The sequence below is a fragment of the Macaca nemestrina genome, chromosome 10 (genome assembly GCF_043159975.1).
Source record: "Macaca nemestrina isolate mMacNem1 chromosome 10, mMacNem.hap1, whole genome shotgun sequence".
Classification (NCBI taxonomy): Eukaryota; Metazoa; Chordata; class Mammalia; order Primates; family Cercopithecidae; genus Macaca; species Macaca nemestrina.
In genome coordinates, this window is record NC_092134.1 from 14,450,526 (window position 1) to 14,467,637 (window position 17,112).

At 42.8% G+C, this 17,112-nt stretch overlaps 1 long non-coding RNA gene across 2 annotated transcripts in view; it reads left to right on the forward strand.

Moving 5' to 3' along the window:
• LOC105495013 (uncharacterized) overlaps positions 1–17,112 on the forward strand; it is a 28,860-nt gene that overhangs the window by 2,028 nt on the left and 9,720 nt on the right. The window contains exon 2 of one of the 2 annotated variants that reach the window (XR_011608779.1): positions 451–554. This is a non-coding gene — a long non-coding RNA (uncharacterized lncRNA). The remainder of the gene's footprint in view (positions 1–450; positions 555–17,112) is intronic. The other variant, XR_003021139.2, reaches the window with a different exon arrangement.

Below are 17,112 nucleotides of genomic sequence, written 5' to 3' on the forward strand. Positions count from 1 at the left end.
TTCTTTTGTTCCTTTACTTTCCTAATAAACTTACTTTCACTTTACTCTATGAACTCGCTCTGAATTCTTTCTTGCCCAAGATCCAAGAACCCTCTCTTGGGGTCTGGATCAGGACCCCTTTCCTGTAACAATGCCTGCTTTTCAGAGCTGTTGTGAAGATTGAATAGAGTCTTATTAGAGTACCTGCATCCAAACAACTCCAGTTTGGCCCCCAATTGACAGGATATTGTGCTTAACACACTACAAGACCTTAGGAAATCTACCTGGTCTCTGCCAAGAGGACTGTAGACCCACATCCTTAATAAAGGAATTGTGGCTTGGGCAATCCTAGATACAACTAACCAAAAATTACTCTTGACCCTTGAATGTACAGTTGACCTGTTAACAACTGGGTTAGATTGCACAAGTCCATTTATACTTGGATTTTCTTCTGCCTCTACCACCTCTAAGACAGCAAGACTCACCCCTCCTCTTTCTTCTCCTCCTCTGCTTTATCAACATGGAGACGATGAGAATGAAGACCTTTATGATGATCCACTCCCACTTAATGAATAGTAAGTATATTTTCTATTTCTTATGATTCTCTTAAACATTTTATTTAGCTAACTTTATTATAAGTATAAAATACATATAACATACAAGATACGTGTTAATCGACTTTTATATTATTGGTAAGGCTTCCCATCAACACTAGGTTATTAGTAGTTAACTTTTGGGGGAACCAAAAGTTATATGCAGATTTTTGACTGAGCAGGGGGTCAAGTCAAGTGCCTCTAACCTCCATGTTCTTCAAGGGTCAATTGTAATTGATTTTAACTGTTTTCATGAACTTCCACCATCCCTGGAGAATGAGAAAGATATCACTCACTTCTCTATCATTCTCAGTTGTTCAAAAGGCAGACAAAACCCCGAAGGAAGGACCTCTATCAAGCACTCACTAGGATGGATGGATGGATGGATGGATGGATGGATGGATGGATAGATGGATGGCAGAAGGCCCAGTGAATGTTTCTCCCCACTCCTTAAAAATCTGAACATGTGACTCAGTCTATGGATTGCTGAGTGACTTTGGGCAACTGGCTCTACTTCTCTAGGCCTCAGTTTCTTCGTGAGTAAAAATGGACACAAAAAAGGTAGGCTTCTCCTCTGCTTTCTCTTTCCTCCGCATTTCCTTTTTCTTCTCCAAATGACTTAGATCAGTGCCCACCCCCTCTCCCTTTCTGTAGAGTATACCTACCTTCCCCCGATGCTAGGGAAACTAGGAGGCATTGACTAGCTAATTAATTATCTAGAGTGATAAAGTCTTAAATCCGCTTTTTTTTTCTTTTTTTTTTTTTTTTTTTTTGAGACGGAGTCTCACACTGTTGCCTGGGCTGGACTCACTGCAACCTCTGCCTCCCAAGTAGCTGGGATTACATGCACCCACCACCATGCCCAGCTAATTTTTTGTATTTTTAGTAGAGACGGAGTTTCACTATGTTGACCAGGCTGGTCTCGAACTCCTGACCTCTTGATCCGCCCACCTCGGCCTCCCAAAGTGCTGGGATTACAGGCATGAGCCACCACGCCCGGCCTTAAATCCACATTTTTAACTTTTAGCATGAAGAAAATATGTATATATTTGATCAAGATTGTTTTAAAAACTTAAAACTTTTTTGCTTCTCCAAAAACCATAAGCTAAATTAGAAGGCCAAACACCAACTTCTTAAGAAGAAATTTTAATAAAGATAAAGGATGAAGGAGAAAGTGTTCATTTCCCCATCTAGCCCAGACAAATAAAAACCTCTGTCATATGTAAAGAGCTCTTACAAATCAATAAGACATATAAAAGAAAACTAAAACTCCAATAAAAGATTAACAAAAGACATAATTCTCAGTAGAATAAATATACGTGTCTAATAAGCTTTGAAAATTTGTATTAAGTCAGCCTTTCAGTATCAAAAAATGCAAATGGAAACAATAAGACTGCCTTTTAAACATATTACACTTGCAAAGACAAAAAGAAAAAAAAAAAAACAAGAAACTTCTCTACTGGCCAGTGTGAGGGATATATGCTCCAACACTGCTGGTGGGAATGTAAATTAGTTCATCCTTTCCGAAAGGCAATTTGGCAGGACAATCCCAATTATGTTAAAAATATATATGTATGTACATTTAGGCATACAAAAAAGACTGTTGAGAGATAAAATAAATGTTAACAGCTATTTTCTTTGTGTAATAAGATTAGAGTGATTTTTATTTTCTTCTTTATATTTTTCTGTGTTTTCCAAATTTCCACAGTGAACATGAATTGCTTTCATAATAAGGAAAAAAGAAAAACAATGAAAAGACATTAAAAAAAAAAACAAACCTCGTTATGTTCTTTTGAAATGTATTTTTTACAGTTTCATTACAGTTTCATTCCAGGATGCTTGGTTTTGCAATGCTAAGCTTTTTCTGAAGAGTTTTGTATTTCATCCTGAGATAGTTAGAGAATAAAAGGAACTGCCAGTTATTCTAGTCTGTCTAGCAAAAGAGAAAGCACATCTGCTTTGTCCTCAGCAGACCTGTGTGGGTACGGCAGCCTTGCCCCTTCCTGGCTATGTGACCTTGGGTGACTTGTTTAATCTCTCTAAGGTTTAGATTCCGCATCTTTAAATGGAGACATATAATCATCACTTCTACCACATAGGATTGAGTGAGGAAGCACATGTAAAGTGCCTGGGACAATGCCTGGTGCATAGTAGGTGCTCAGTAAACGGTAACTAGTACAACCAGATGGTGAGGAAAAGGCACAAAGTCTTCATAAATGAGAAGCAGTCATCCAGAGAGAAAAATTCATCCCTTTTGGAAAAAAATCATTCTGATAAGGAAGCCTCATGTCATCACTCCCATTTTCTGAAAGGTCTTTGGAAGCTCTCACAAAGGTAGAATTCCCTGCTCAAGATCTCCCAGGACTTCAAAGATTAGGGGCTGAACAAGCAGCAAAGCCCAGCTTTCTTTACTCTTAGAATAATGTTCCACTGCTACTTCCCTAGCCCAGAATGGCATGTGGTCCTTCTTCCCACATCTCCGCAGACCAAGAGCAATATCTTCTCCCACTTTCCACCAACATGATCCTCTAGGGCTCATTGCTGTTCATTAATCACAGGAGATCTTGCACATTACCTAATTGAGCAGTATCTTCAGTTTCCACTAGGTTGGGGGCATGTAATGCCACCCTTTTATGATACTTGGGAGCACTTCAACAGGGAGACTTTACCTGTTCAAATGTGCAGGAAAAAAAACAGTCCCTCTTTGGTCTTCTTAACACTAATATGTCCTAATATCAGGCTAGGTGTCAGGTATCAATTCATATGCAATCTCCCAAGGCCAGAGGGCTCCCTCATTCATCTCCCAGAAACTGTTTTTCCTGATGCTCATTACTATTGTTCTTCCATTATTGCTGCCTATGCAGCCACCCCTGCTCTCTAAGTGACTAGAGACTTCGCTCTCAGGCCAAGCTAGAGATCCTGGAATGAGGTTTCTATACCCTGATGCAGTGATCCATGTGTTGCTCCTGCTAAGAGAAGCAATAGCCTTTTCCAAATGTGGAACAGGAGGACCTACAGGAGGCAAGAGAGATGGGGACCCCAAGTGTCATCATTCTACAGTGATGCAGTCATGCTTTCGCCATGATCAGGAGGGGCTTCTAATGAAGCCACTTGCCCCTGTTCATTAAGCCACTTAGGCAGGCCAATAAAAGCCAGCCATATGATCCTATCCTACAAAGTAGGAACTGCTGCCCTCACTTCATATATAGAATGCTTCTCATTGCTTAAAATTCAGTTTCACTACAGCCTATTTTCTGCCCCAAGGAGAAAGAAGAGACGCTATTTTGTTGTATTTATGGCGAGTGTTGAAAAAAAGGAAGCACATTAGACTTTGCCTTTTCACTGAGTTTTAGTGACGAACACCAAGGCTTACTCTATTCTCTCCCTAGGTTGTTTTATCCATGCCCAAAATTAAACTGCCACTTATTGACAAACAACTTCCAAATATCTATCTTCAGGCCAGATTTCTCTTCTCAGCTACAGACTCATATAAAATATTTTGTATTCAACATCTTTTGCTGAATATAATGCATCATATTTGTTGTCTAAAATGCATTCCATGCTCAGCATGTCCAAGGTCAAATTTGTGATCTTCTTCTATTCCAGCACACCCTATCTTCATGAACAGCAGAACCATCCACGTAGTTCCCTAAGTCACTCGGCATCATTCATGGTTTCCCCTCTTTCCCCCTCCCCACTACTCCTCTTCTTCCCTCTTCCCTGTCTCCATCACCCCCTCCCTTCCTCTTTCTCTTCTCCCTCTCTCCTTTTCTAACCTATTGCTGGGCCCTATTTTCTCTATTAAATAGCTTTTGAATATGTCAAATCCATCTTCTTATCACTATCTCAATCTAAGCCACACTAATTAACCCACTTCCATCTCTTGCCTGGACAACTGCAAGTACTGCCTTTCTGACTTTGCTATAGTCACTCTAGCTTCTAATCTAATCTTTAGGCAGAGAATCTTTTCAAAACACAGATATAATCATGTTGTCCCCCCACTTAAAGCCTGTTAAATGGCTTCCCATTGTCCTTCAGATAAAGACCAACATATTCATCATGGCTCAGAAGGCCACGCATACAGGCTGTGCCCCGCCTCCCTTCTTCTCGAATCACCCACCTGATCACTGTCTGCCTACCTGCCACACTGGCCTCCTCATGGTCTTTCAGACGTCCCACCATATTTGGAAGCAATGAGATTTTTCAAATGAGGAATAGGAGGCCCTTAGGCAAGAGAGATTGGGACTTCAAACGTCTTACCATAGGACTTTTACATAGGCTGCTGTCTCCTAACACCCTAGGCCCCTCCCTCACCTGGTTAATTTTCTACTTTTATATATCAACTCAGATGTCACTTCCTTCCTAACTCCCCAACCTAGTCTCATTGTGTTACTGTGCATTTTCATGGATGTGTTTCTTTCCTTCACAGCATTATTTCCATTTATAACCACAGATTGATTGGTATGATTATTTAGTTTATCTCTCCACTAAAACTGTAAGCTCTTTTAAGACAAAAACTGGTCCATTTTGTAATCCCCATTTTGTATCCCTAACTTCTTTGCATGATATATCAGTCTGTCTTGATGCTGCTAATAAAGACATACCCAAGACTGCGTAATTCATAAAGGAAAGAGGTTTAGTTGACTCCCAGTTCCACAAGGCTGGGGAGCCCTCACAATCATGGGGGAAGGCGAATGAAGAGCAAAGTCACGTCACACATGGCAGCAGGCAAGAGAGCTTGTGCAGGGGAACTCCCATTTATAAAACCTTGAGATCTTGTGAGATTTATTCACTACCACGAGAACAGTGTGGGGGAAACCACCCCCATGACTCAATTATCTCCACCTAGCCCTGCCCTTGACACATGGGGATTATTACAATTCAAGGTGAGATTTGGGTGGGGACACAGCCAAACCGTATCATATGAGTCAGAGATGAGTCGGAACTAGAAAGGAGAGAGGATTCAAATGGCTCCCAGGCCTTTGCTTATTGGCCTTTCCAAATAAGAACTGTAATCCTTCCTCCAATTGCTATCAGCAAAACTGACAGGCAAACTAGACCACTAGGTAAATGTCAAGCTGCTGAAAAATCAAAGATTGACTACTGTAATTGGCACCATTGGTTGGCATCATGAATAGTCATAACAAGCAGGAATTTGTTACCAAAGGACATTGTGTTTTCAGAGGGGAGATACCTCCCTGTTCTCTATTTCACTAAAAAAAAAAAAAAAAAAAGTCCAATTATCTCTTTAATTGAAAACAAATATTTTTCTGATTAGGAAGTCAAGATGGAAATCCCACACCGAACACTTAGATAGCAGATGAGAAGCCTCATTATATGTGTGTGTGTGTGTGTGTGTGTGTGTACATATGTGTGTGTGCCTTGCCCATGCACATGCATGCATAATCAGTGTTTAAACGGGATCTTACAATCGCCATACCCTTAACCACCACAGCAGCCATGTTTGTACAATGGGACTATTCCTGCTGCTGATTGGACCAGGGATGAACACCTCATCCAAGCTCAGCCAATCAGATTCCATTCCCTGGGAATACAGAATTGGAACTAAGAAAATCAGTCTCCCTGGGTAATTGGACCTGTAATGCATGAACTTGGTCGGGAGCCATCTTTTGCACCCTATGTGGACTAAGCGGCAGAGAAATTCCGTCTGCTAAGAAAGCTGAAACAAGTGTGCAGAAAAAAGTAGAGATGGACTGCCGTGTTCTACTTTGATCTCCAGTTTTCTGTGTCAACCTTTTCGTGTCCCAGGCACACACCCGCCGTAGGAGTCCATGGGTCTGTCCAGCATCATCCTTCTAATAAATGTCCTTTTAGATTAACAGATCAAGGAAGTTTCTGCAACTTACAACTGAAGCAGTACTAACAAATGTGCACACCTTGCTCAAATGTCTCTCTCCATGAGTCCTTTCCTGATCATTCCATTTAAAATTACACATACTCTTTATTATTATTATTATTATTATTATTATTATTATACTTTAAGTTCTAGGGTACATGTGCATAATGTGCAGGTTTGTTACATATGTATACTTGTGCCATGTTGGTGAAATTACACATACTCTTTATCCCCTTCCCTCTTTATTTTTCTTCCTTGTACTTATGTCCTTCTAATATTTGTATATACATTAAAATATATGTGTGCACTATGTAACTATTTTTTATTCTGTTTGTCTCATTCCACTAAAATGTAAGCTCTACAACAGAGATTTTTAAAAAAATTATACACAACAAAACAAATCATAAGTAAAAGCAAACCATATTTTTTTAAAAGCCACAGACCAGAGAAAATATTTGCAATGCACGTAACCAGCAAAGAGTTAAAAGCAACGGTATATAGAGAGTTCCTGTAAACTGTAAGAATTAAATAAGCAACTCAGGAGAAAAATTGGCAGTTCACAGGAGAGGAAACACAAATGGCCAATAAATATATGGAAAGATGCATAGCCGCATCTATAGTCAAGAAAATAAAAACTAAAACAAGATAATATTTATGCCCATCATTTGGGGAGCCATATATAAGTTGACTTGTTTGCATTCATTCATTCAATCAGTTTAGCAAACATTATTAAACAACTGGTATGTGCCAATTCTGGGCCCTGGAGATACAGCAGTGAGCAAAACAGACAAAAATCCCTGCCCTTAGGGAGTGTATACTGTACTGAACACAGTAATAACAAAGAAAAAGAAATAAGATAGTCTGTTAGTGATACCTACTAAGGTGAAATTTTAAAGCAGATAAGGGTATGAATTAGTTGGGTAGAATTAGACATTTTAAAGAGGGTGGCCAGAGAAGGCATTGCTAAGAAGTAAAGACTTGAAGGAAATCAGAGTGATCCATGTAATATCTAAGGGAAGGCTTTGAGACAAAGAGACCAAGTGCTAAGAGTCTGACACAGGAATTTCCCTCTTTGCCTTGTTCAAAGAACAAAGAAGAGACTATTGTGGCTGCATCAGAGCAGACAAAGAAATGTGCCAGGAGATGATGTCAGGGAAACAACATGGAGGGCAGATCACACGGAGTCTTGTAAATCACAGTGAGGACTTTGCTTGTACTTGGAGGACAGCGATGTTTGTCTTTTTGTTCACTGATGTATCGTCAATACCTACAATAGTGCCTGACACACAGTAGGCACCCAATAACTAGTAGTTAAACCAATTATGCAGTCAACAAAAATTTGTGCTATAAAAATATATATAATATACCACTTGGTTGGGTTTTGTTTAATTTTTTTTTTTATTTCAGTAGGGTTTGGGGGAACAGTCAGTGTTTGATTACATGAATAAGTTTTTTAGTGGTGATTTCTGAGATTTTGGTGTACCCCCTACCCACTTAGTTGCTTTTTCATTAAAAACAGATTACAGAAGAGGATAAAAGTGGGTAATTACAGACTTTTTTTTTTTTCCAGATAGAGTCTCTCACTCTGTCACCCTGGCTGGAGTGCAGTGGCACAGTCTCCGCTCACTGCAACCTCCACCTCCCAGGTTCAAGCAATTCTCATGCCTTAGCCTCCTGAGTAGCTGGGACTACAGCTGCCCACCACCACACCCAGCTAATTTTTGTATTTTCAGTAGAGATGGGGTTTCACCATGTTGGCCAGGCTCGTCTGGAACTCCTGACCTCAAGTTTTCTGCCCCCCTCAGCCTCCCAAAGTGACAGACTGTTAACAGTGATTGACTTGGGGTCATGAACTTGGGTTCCACTTGTTTTCCGTTTTTATAACTGAATTTTTCTTTAAAATAAGCTGTAATATTTGAAAGGAGAAAAATAAATGCATAAATTGAATGAAGGAATGGGAAGGAAGAAAGGAGGAGGCTAAGAAAAGGAGAAACTAATTCAGGCTGTGGAAATTCAGCTTATGTCCCCCAACCTCCATCCTCTATCTCTTTCATACATAAACACACACACACACACACACATCTGGAAGCTCCCCCTCCCGGACTTGGCCTTGCCCTTGGCTGCCTTCCAGGCTCTCTCTGCTCTTGACAGTCCCTCATGTCCTCCCTGAAGCTAGATGCACAGCAGCTCCCTGCTACCCTAGCCACAGTGGAGGCTGCATCAGATCCACAAACAAAAGCAATTCACAAGGGCCGGCCACCTGGCTCCTCTAATTGCCCAAACCCCTAAAAAGAAATAAACAATGGCTCTGAAAAAATAGAAATGACTCAGCCATTAGCCCCACATGCCTGCAGAGAGGCCTCCTTGAGGAATACACAGAAATGGGAATCACATTACCAAAAAAGTCACCACTGCCCCAGGAAGGATGTAGTCAACTGACCACAATGGCCCCTGGACTGGAGACTAAATATTAATCCCCTTAATGTGAAATCAAGGCCTCTGGAGGCTGATGGAACTAGGTGCAAACCCCATCTTTACCATTCATTAGCTGTGTGGCCTTGGGCAAATCACACTGCCTCTCTGAGCCTCGTCTATAAAATAGGAGCAGTGACAGCACCAACTTTAAGGGGTTGTCATAGGAGCTAAGTGAGAAAAGTACCCAATAGAAGCTACTAATTTTTTTTATGAGCATCCTTCTCCCTCAGCCTGTGTACCCTTCCCCCATCCATTTCTATATCTTATTACTCCTCCAAGATTCAGTTCAGATGTTACTTCCACCAGGATGCCTTCCCTGACCTCTTCAGGCTCAACTGGGTGCCCTTGCAGTGCATCCCTACTGCACGTACTGCTTACCTGTATAATTTAGGGCTCCTTGGTTGTAAGTGACAGAGACTGCCCTGGCTAACTTAAAACAGCAAGGCAGTTTAATGGAAGAATATCAGGGCTCAAGAAATCAATGTGAGTTTGGAGACTGGGCCTTAGGAATGAACCAAGAATGCTCCAGGAAGCTGGGATGGAAATAGAACCTCAGACCTCTCCAGCCCCTTGTCCCTCTGCTCAGCATCAAGTCCCGGGGAGGGGATGGTGGACTGGCCTTGTTAAGAGCAAAGGCCCACTCCTTGGCCAGAGTAGAGTAGAGCCCCCAATATGGCCCCATCATACTGTCTCCAGTGGGGAGAGGTTACTTCAATAAAGGCAACGATCTGTGAAAAGAAAGTGGGTGCTAGTCAGTGAACAAACAACAGAAATCTCAAATATAAGCAGGGATTTCATTTCATTCACTCATCTGAGTCTCCACCACTTCATGCAGTGTCTCAAAAAGTTTGCTGAATGAATAAATGATGGGTAAACCACAGTTTACAAGGCAAACAGTGCTAAGAGCACCAACTGAGGCACAAAGAATGGGAGGCAAGTGGGAGGCTTGTTTAAAAGCATAGACTTAGGAGTCAAGACACAGGTGAATTCAACTCCAGCTTCGCTTTCACCTTTGACTCTGCTATCTTCGACATGGGCCAAATTGCTCTCTGGACTTCAGTTTGCTTATTTGTAAAGGGGTGATAATTATAACAGTATCTTTGTAAGGTTGTTGTAAGTATCAAAGGAAAAGATTTATGTAACGAATTTCTGCAATGCCTGGGTCATAAGTGCTCAATAAGACACACTGTTAATATTCTATTGTTTTGATCAGTGTTGTTATTACTATGGGAAGTGTGGAGAGAGAAGGGAATTGGCTGACTTGAGGATGCGGAGGCTGATGCAGAAGGAGTCATTGTGATGAGCAAGGTGGGAACCCTGCCCTATTGAAGCTCAGAGTTGAGTGAGGGAGACAGGTGAATTCTCACCCAAGAAAAAGTGTGAACCTCATATTTTTAAAACATTGAAGAAAGATGAAACAAACACATGATGAAAAAATTATGCAGCCCAAGCATCCTGAGGTGACCCGTGAAAATGGTTCTCAATTTACCTGACCCAGAAAACTGCAGAAAACTATACAAATCAAGGGATTCAAATCTTCATGTTCACTTTAAGAACAGCATGGAACTGCCTGGGCCATCACGGGCATTCAAATACGAAAAGCCACCATGTATCTGGTGTGTTTTTTTTTTTTTTTTTTTTTTTTTTTTTGAGATGGAGTCTCGCTCTGTCGCCCAGGCTGGAGCGCAGTGGCGTGATCTCGGCTCACTGCAAGCTCCGCCCCCCGGGTTCACGCCATTCTCCTGCCTCAGTCTCCCGAGTAGCTGGGACTATAGGCGCCCCCCACCTCACCCGGCTAGTTTTTTGTATTTTTTCTAGTAGAGACGGGGTTTCACCGTGTTAGCCAGGATGGTCTCGATCTCCTGACCTCGTGATCCGCCCGTCTCAGCCTCCCAAAGTGCTGGGATTACAGGCGTGAGCCACCGCACCCGGAGCCACCAGGCATCTGAAAGATGTCACTTTACATAAACAGTGTACACCATTGCAACGTTACAAGGGTAGCGTTGTGGGTATGCCCAGGCCAAACGGTGAGGTTGGACACAGGGACAGTAACCCAAAAAGAGTGCTAAATTTTTGTTGCATGTGCATAAAAATGCAGAGTCATGCTGAACTGAGGGATTTAGATGTAGACTGTCTGGTCACTGAGCTTATGCAGGTAAACAAAGCACCTAAAAATGCACTGCTAGATTTAAAGAGCTCATGATTGGATTAAGCCATACATGACCTCTCCCTGCCACATCAAGTTGATCATTATGGAACAGGAACAGATTGTTACTAAACCAGAAGAGGAGGTTGTACAGAAGAAAAAGATATCCCAGAAGAAACTGAAGAAACCAAAACTGATGGCACGGGAGTAAATTCAACAGAAAATAAATGCAAATGAAAGTAGAAGAAAAAATTATGCAGGTGGTAGAACCAGATGCAAGATGAAGGCAAATCAAATGCAGTCAAAGACTGAATTAAGTCAACTCACTAAATGCCTTGATTAATGATGAAATGCCTAAGCCCTCAGAAGGGGAGAGGACTCACTCATCAAGCCTTCCAAAGTCAGAACTTGAGCTGGTGTTTAGGATAAGCTTGCAGAGGTCAAGAAGGAGAGAATTCTGGGCAGAGGCACTGCACAAGCAAAGGCATGGAAGTCTTAGAAGGCTATCTTAGCCCAGGGTGCTGTAACAAAATACCATAGACTGGGTGGATTAAACAAGAAACACTTCTCACACTTTTGGAGACTGAGAAGTTCAAGATCAAGGTGAGGGCAGATTCAGTTCCTGGTAAGGACCCTGTTGCAGGGTTGCAGATGGCTACCTTCTTGCTGTACCTTCACATGGTAGAGAGCTCTGGACTCTTCCTCTTCTCATGAGGACACTAATCTCATTATGGGGGCCCCACCCTCATGACCCATCTACACCCAATTACCTCCCAAGGCTACCACCTCTACATAAATTACATTAGGGTTAGGGCTTCAACATATGAATTTGGGGCAGGGTGGGGGCCACAAACATTTGGTGCATACAGGGACTTAAGGGAAGCAAAAAGGGAAACTATCATTTCGCACATGGCTTAAATTTTTGACAGATCCTGTGTCTCTGAATCTTTTTTTTTTTTTTTTTTTTTTCCCAGACAGGGTCTCACTTTGTTGCTCAGGCTGGAGGGCAGTGGCGCAATCATAGCTCACTGTACCCTCAACCTCCTGGGCTCAAGCGATTCTCCTGCCTCAGCCTTCAGAGTAGCTGGGACTATAGGTACACACCACCATGCCCAACTCGTTTGTTTTTTTCTTTTAGTAGAAACAAAGTCTTGCTTCATTGCCCAGGCTGGTCTCAAACTCCTGAACTCAAGCGATCCTCCTGCCTCGGCCTTCCAAAGTGCTGGGATTACAAGCATGAGCCACCATGCCCAACCGCCTTCTGGATCTTTATGGCTTTAGTTCTAGCTCAGACTGGGGGCTCTCAAACCTGGCCTTGCATGAGAAGTAGCTACTAAGGTTTCCTTCTACAATTCAGAGTCCTGGGCTCTGCCCCAGACACACTAAAGCAAAATCTCCAAGTATAGAGTCCGGGAATCTGGCTTTTTTTTTCTTTCCTCGAGTAATTTAATTTTTTTAAATTAATTTTTGTTGAGGTGAAATTTGCAGGGTAAAATTAAGCATTTTAAAATGTGCGATTCAGTGGTGTTTAGTATGTTCACAATGTTGTGTAACCATCACTTCTATCCAATCCCAAAACGTATATCCCAAAAGGAAAGCCCATATCTCACTGTGTCCTCCCAGCAACTGGCAACCACTAACCTCTTTCTGTTTCTATAGATTTGCCCATTTGGGACATTTTATATAAGTGGAATCATAGAATATTTGTTCTTTGTGACTGGCTTTTCTCACTTAGCATAATGTTTCCAAGATTCATCCATATTGAAGCATGTATCACTTCATTTATTTTTTATTATTAATTTTTATCTCACTCTGTTGCCCAGGCTAGAGTGCAGTGGCACAATCACAGCTCACTGCAACCTCCACCACCTAGGCTCAAGCGATCCTCCCACCTCATCTTCCTGAGTAGCTGGGACCACAGGCGCATGCCACCATGCCCATGCCACCATGCCAGCTAATTTTTGTACTTTTTGTAGAGACAGGTTTTCGCCATGCTGCCCAGGTTGGTCTCAAACTCCTGGGCTCAAGTGATCTGCCTGCCTCAGCCTCCCAAAGATCTGGAATTACAGGTGTGAGCCACAGCACCCAGCCTGGATGTACCACAATTTGTTTATTTATTCATCAGCTAATGGATATTTGGGTTGTTTATACCTTTTGGCAATTGTGCATAATACCGTCCCCAAGTGATTTTGATTTTACCAAGCTGAGAGTTGGTATTTGGGAACCAGTATTGGGGTTACAATCGCTTTTAAAAAAAAAAAATCAAACTTCTTGAACTTCAGCATGATTCCCTCAGAACAACCTGAAGAGTTTGCTAGAGCCACTTCCCGAAGATACCCTGATTTAGCAGATCTGGGTGGGACCTGGGAATCTTCATTCATAATGAGGCCCCCGCCCCTCATCCCTGACGCAATTCTGATGCAAGTGGTCTACCCACCACTCTGTAAGAAACAGTGATTTAAAAGGAGGTTATCCATGGTGGCTTGCATGCTGGGACATTTTTTTCCTGTTCTTTAACATTTGCCAATATTTGTTAAATATTCCATTGGGAGCATGGTTTACTTTTGTATTCAGAATTATTTTGAATATTAACAAATAAAAAAAAAAGGGAAAGGATTCTAATGCCTGGCCTGATTCTGCCTCTTCCCAGCCCTACCCTCACTGACTAAGACTTCTTAGACGGAGACTGGCTTTGTCACCCAGGCTGGAGTGCAATGGCGCCATCTCGGCTCACTGCAGCGTCCACCTCCTGAGTTCAAGCGATTCTCCTGCCTCATCCTCCCGAGTAGCTGGGATTACAGGTGCCCACCACCACGCCCACCTAATTTTTTGTATTTTCAGTAGAGACAGGGTTTCACCATGTTAGCCAAGCTGGTCTCGAACTCCTGATCGCACATGATCCACCCACCTTGGCCTCCCAGTGCTGGGATTACGGGTGCGAGCCACCAAGCCCAGTCCGACTAAGACTTCTTGACCCCACCACCCTGCTTCCCCAAGCTCAAGCCTTTCTGAAATGCATGCACACATGTTAAAAAGCCAATGGCTGATATCTATGCACAGGACACTTTTGCCTATGGCATATCATACAATTTGCTTACTTACTGTATGCCTTTTGGAGCATCTAAGGAAATCAGAGCTGGGGGCTGGATCTCTGTTTGTTTTCCTACAGGTAATGATATTCTCCCACCACCTAAGTTAATAGATTGAGGCTTGCAGGCATTTATGAGTGGTGTCTTTAATATGGCTCTGGAATATTTGTCCTATAAATTCTTAAGAACAGACTCATAGATTGCCCATTACCAACATTATAGGCTATTAATAAATCAGTTACAGTCACGTATTTTTTAAAAATTGCATTTCCCCCTTTGTGTTCACATTCTAAGCAGCTAAAAATTGGCGAGAAAGAAAACACCCGTGCTGGATAAGGGCTGTGATTTCCTGTAGAAAGATGGCAGGGGAAGGGAGTTGACAGCTAAGTCTGAAAAGACAAACAGTTTGAAGCAAGAAAGGAAAGGGAGTTAGGGGCCCCCACCAGCTGGGCGTTGTTGTGACATTTCAGAGCCACAATCTATCTTCTGGTGTGCTCAGGCAACAAGGATGAGTCTGCTAGTGTCTGTCCTACTGTTTCCTTTGCTATAAATCCCCTCGGTATTTCTCTGTGTTCACTTTGCATTTATGGATATGCTGCCTGGTGTGGACAGTACCTGGGCATTGCCAGGACTCTACAGCTGGTATGTACACAAATGCAGTCACATGCAGGGACAGACTCGAGTTCACTAGCTCCATAGCCCCTTCCCACCAGCATAACTGGCAAAATCACTTATCCCCTCAAGTTTCTCATTCCAATCTAGAAGTCCCTAGGGGGTGATGTCACATTAGTGTTTGGTACTCCTGGAAGCTGCTGTTTTTATACCACCACTGCCACAGCACTGTTTTCCACCTGTGGCACGCGGAGCTCCCTCGAACTGGCGCTGACTTTTCTAGCGGTGTACACAGTTTATCCACCACCTGCCCCACAGGAGGACCCCACTGCACTGGTGCTAGGGACCACAGTGTTGCAGCACTTTGTATTTTTACCCATACAATCCTTTTCTCCAACAGTGCTAAATCTATGATAATAAAAGTAAGAATCAGGTTTTTTTTTTTTTCAGAACTGCTCTTTTCCTTGAACCCCCAGGACTTGTTACTGAAACTGAGTCACAACGCCCATTGAAATTTTCTCCTCCCAGTGGATTCACTTGAATGGATCATTTGGTCACTTTACAACTTTTCATTATTCAGCCCCATCTCCCCCTACCCAAGCTATCATCCACGGTGTTGTCTGAACACCAAGCCACTGAGACTGGTGGCATTTTTCCCCCAGAAGGCTCCAGTGCAAATCAGTAGCTGCAAATAGATAGCAATTTCTGGCATGACAGACCCTGTGTGATATAAGAAGACATTGCTGGCTGCCACAACAAACCAACTTAACATCTCAATGGCCTAAGACAATCAAGGTTTATTTCTCACTAACTTTACAGTCATTGGCAGCTCAGGAGGCCTTCCTGATGGCTCTCCTCCAAGCAGTGACTCAAGGATCCAGGCTCCATTAGTTTTGTGTTGCTGCAATCTGCAATGCATGACCTCCACTGTCACTGCAGAAGAGGAGAGAAAGGGGTTAGCGGTGGAAGATATCTGAGACATGGCACCAGTGTGGTACCAGTGGTGAATCCCTACAGGTCTACTGCAACCTCGATTATTGCCTCCTCAGAAGAAAGAGCTCGATAGGGGGCAGAAGGCAGAGAGAGAGGCCAAAGCAAGTTTTAGAGCAGGAGTGAAAGTTTATTAAACAACTTTAGAACAGGAAGGAAAGGAAGGAAGGTACACTTGGAAGAGGGCCAAGAACAGACCACTTGAGAGATCAAGTGTACAGTTTGACCTTTTGACTTAGAGTTTTATACGTTGGCATAATTCCAAGGTTTTTTGTTTGTTTGTTTGTTTGTTTGTTTTTTCGAGACAGTCTCACTCTGTTGCCCAGGCTGGAGTGCAGTGGCGTGATCTCTGCTTACTATAAGCTCTGCCTCCCAGGTTCACGCCATTCTCCTGCCTCCACCTCCCGAGTACCTGGGACTACAGGCACCCACCACCACACCCAGCTAATTTTTTGTATTTTAGTAGAGACGGGGTTTCACCGTGTTAGCCAGGATGGTCTTGATCTCCTAACCTCGTGATCCGCCCACCTCAGCCTTCCAAAGTGCTGGGATTACAGGTATGAGCCACCGCGCCTGACCAGTTCCAAGGTCTTGAGTTACATCGCCCCTGATTTTTCCTTTGGGGTGGGCTGTCTACATGTGCATGCTTAAGTCCACTTTCCCAACTCCTGAGATCTTACTGGGAAGCTGCTAATCACCAGTTTCAGATGTTTTCATCTATTGAGAGCTTGCCTTCCCCTGGCACCAGCTGTGACCAATTATTACTTTACAGAGACAGTTAACAACAGCCTGACCATCACCTGATGATCTCCCGACACTCCTGGCATGTGTGTTTGTGTGTGTGTGTTTGTGTGTGTATGGTGTAGGGGGAGCCCTCTCCTGCCCTGCTTATGCCAGACTAGCTACCCACTGTAACAAAGGGAGCATTAAGGGACCTTCAAAGAGACACCCACATTCCACTGGCTAAAACCCCGTCATGTGGTTCCAACCTAATTGCAAACAAACGTGGGAAATTTGATTTTCCTGCATGGCTAAGAGGAGGGCATGAGATTATTGAGCATGTAGGTTGTCTCTGCCACATACCAATCTCCATTTAAACTCAACCAAGAATCCAAGCGTATGTGGATTCTTAAAGATTTTGTTCTCCTAATGAGATTATACATTTCCTAAGAGTAGAAATTATTATTCTCTTGAGTATCCCCAAACCCACAAGCAGTGCTTAAGTACAGTGGTCTCCGACCTTTTTGGCACCAGGGACAGGTTTCATGGAAGATAACTTTTCTGTGGATGGTGGAAGTGGTGGTCTGGGAATGAAACTGTTACACCTCAGATCATCAGGCATTAGATTCTCATAAGGAGCGCGCAACCTGG